Genomic DNA, 3,622 nt, shown 5'->3' on the forward strand with positions numbered 1-3,622 from the left:
TTTCATTTTTTTTAATATACCGTTTGTTGAGTTATTTCACTTCAATTGTCTCTGCTTAGATTAAAAAACTATTGTTCGACATGATAAAGACTCGTACAAATTACCCAATTATTTTTCAAAGAAGACAAAAATGATATATGAATACAGCATATCAAAGTCCGACAGTAACGTTAATAAATATACGCAAACAGATTAACATTGGAGTCGAATAAATTGGCATCCCTTATACTCCAAACGAGGTGTATCAAAATAGTAAACTGATACAAGCATATATATTCAAATATATAGTTCCAAACTCCTGCAAGTGTCAATCGCTACTATCAAGATACACAATTCTAGAAAAATTGTATATGTGACAGACCAGCATTTTCCTAGCAAGTCAGGACAACAAAAAGATCAGTCATTTTGGAAAATTATAATGTCAGTAATACAAGAACATTGCCCAATCGAAGTGGAATTTGAGTAAATAATGCATTAACATTTGACCCAGTGATAAAATCGACCATTAGATGTTTGGTTTTCTCTCTCAAAAACATAGCAATTGTAAAGGAGACGCACTGTCATGATAGCTCTTAAAAATTGCTAAATGTTGTCTCAATGTAAGATATCTTTTCCTCAATGAAAGTTGTATCTAGAAAGACAAATGGTTCCTCTGCCTTATTACGAAATGTTCTTTATTGTTGTTCATTATGATACTTTAACAAATCTTCTAACTTATTATCAAGGCAATTTCAAATAAAATACTTAACAGTTCTATAAATATATTATAAGAATGACAGTCGGAACTTTTCAGAAGTTGAAGACAAATACGATTAGCCACATATGCCATACACAAAATAATATGACCAGATACTATCAATGAAAAGTAAATTGATTTACAAATAAGAAGTTAACTTGAAGTTTTGAGAGTTACTTTAGCACGGGTTCATGTTTTTTTTATTTTAATACCTAAGCTATAGATATAACCTAAAACACATATACTAGACCCATATATATTTCGCTCGCTTAATAAAGAAAATGTTTATTACCTTTTAGCCTAAAGATAACCAAGGTTCTTGAATCTGGAGCCATGATATACGTGTGCATGTACATATATACCAACCGGTATATTTTTCGCATATATATACAAAAGTCTAAATTGAAAACAACGTTCAAACCTATGATTGCGTTGGATAAAAACCACAATTTTTATACGTGTGCATGTAAAACAAATTTCTTGGTAGAGGGGTCTAAATACAGCACAAACAACAATTTCCAAAAGACCAAAACAAGTGAAAAAGTCTATTTTAACAAAACGCATTTGACTAACAGGTCGAACAACTGATGTTCTTAAGCCCTGCTGACTGCCATTGGCGATTGCCAAATAAATTGATCACCAGATCTAACAAAATGGATCTTAATATTAATTTAATGCCAAACAGAAAACAATAAACTTGTGGAAAAGATGGTATGCCACAAACATGAGGTGCAAACATTTGTACACCATATCCGGATTTCGACAATTAATGTCTCTTCAGTGATGTTAGGGATCGAAACGGTATTTGGAAGGCCATATAATTTACCTCAATTTGGGATAGACTCTTTAATTTTAAAGAGTCGAAATAGGATGAACGGATCATATAAACCCGAAGGAAAATATAATACAAGCCCAAACGATTAATATGTATATATGGCAGTAGACTCAAATGTAAAAGGTGTAACATAACACATTTTCTTGATTATTCTATAAATATAAAAAGGAAGATGTGGTATGATCGCCAAAGAGACAACTCTCCACAAGAGACCACACGACGCAGAATTTAACAGCTATAGGTCACCGTACGGCCTTCAAAAACACTGGTTAACATGTTTATTACAAGTATATTAAAACAATGATGTTATACGATTTCACATACAAAATTAAGATCCGTTTCGCAATTTCTATCGTTCCATAAGTATCCGTAATCGGTCTCCATAGCAGCGCAGTTTTCAATGCCAAACTTATTACTTGGTTCCCATCGCGCTGTATTCCAGAATGTTGTTGTAATGAGAGATCCATCCGAATATTTCCAGACACCTTCTTGTTCGAGATCATCCCCGTCAATCCAAAATCCGACGAACCCTGCAATAGAATTAACCAACCATTTTTTTCGGAAAATGCATGTACCAAGTCAGGAATATGCTAGTTTTCCATTTGTTCCGTTAGTTGATAAAGTCTAACGTTTGATTTTGTCAATTTTTATGGATTTCCCCCTTTTTGAATTGTCCTTGGAGGTCGGTATTTTTTTCATTACCTTTTTTTTATTAGTATTTGTTCATTGTCAACATGTGTTGAAGAGCGTTGTTATAGAATGACTTTATTGGCATGTCTGTTCATCTGTGTGTCCGACATTTTTTACTATTTTATTTTTAAATGATTACTGAAGACCTACTGGAAACTGTTTTAAATATATGTGTTCCTTATGAAGATAGATCTAGAAAAAGCGCTTAGGATTCACCATATATTAATTAAGAATTATCGTCATACCATGACCTTCGTAAACTTTTAGGAATCAGGAATTATATATTACCTTAGTTGTATTTGGCAAAACTTTTCGGATTTTTTGGTCCTCAAGGCTCTTCAACTTCGTACTTTATTTTGCCTTTTTATCTCCTTTGATTCGAGCGTCACCGATGAGTCTTTTGTAGACAAAACGCGTGTCTGGCGTACAAAATTTTAGTCCTGGTATCTATGATGAGTTTATTTATAACTTTCCTCTTAGAACGCACCACAGTAATAAAGCGTTTTCTTCATACCATGACCTCAGTACTTAATCTTTTTAAACCTTCAGCTTAGGACGCACTACATTAATAAAGAGTTATCTTCATACCATGAGTTAAGTTATCTTAAAAACTCCCCGCTTAGGACGCACCACATTGATTTAAAGTTATCTGCATACCATGACTTTAGTTATCTTTTAAAACTTTCCCTTGTAAGTACTGTCGAAACATATCATCGGTTCCGTTAAAAATGTTCACTCAGTTGATAAGAAATTAATTGAGCTTGACATTTGTTATCTTTAATGTCGATATTTTCACTTCTCAAGTACTTCTGTCCTAACCGAAAATACAGTACGAGTTTCTGAATTCTATAGTGAAATTTTTGTTTTGTTGAAGATACGTATTCAACATGTCTACTGAAAATACTACTGGATGAAAGTGGCGTTAAACACCAACAAACAAACTGTTTAATGGGCAATTGGTGATCCATTGGAAAACAAAACTTTGTATTTACCCACTATTGCCTTTTTGGAGTGGCAAATGCGCCCTTCTCCATTTCAATCGAGATTTTAGACTCGGTCATTTTATAAATAACTTATTCGCATACTAAAAATGCATGAAACATTTGGACAAGATTCCAATTAGGCGCATCTTTGACCAATTTGTCTGGCTTAATATTCTTTATTGTAGGGATACCTCTTCGTGTAAAAAATCTCTATTCTGGTGGAATAAGACTTAGAATACATCTCGTTATGATTTTTTTTTCTTTCATAGCAAATATTCGATTCATCAGTTTCAACGTCTTCCATTTTAAAATGCCAATAGTTAAACTTAAGTTACGCGCATCCGCCTGCCACTAGTGTAGACTAACGTGATACAAGGG

This window comes from Mytilus californianus, unplaced genomic scaffold, assembly GCF_021869535.1.
Source record: "Mytilus californianus isolate M0D057914Y unplaced genomic scaffold, xbMytCali1.0.p SCAF_47, whole genome shotgun sequence".
Classification (NCBI taxonomy): domain Eukaryota; kingdom Metazoa; phylum Mollusca; class Bivalvia; order Mytilida; family Mytilidae; genus Mytilus; species Mytilus californianus.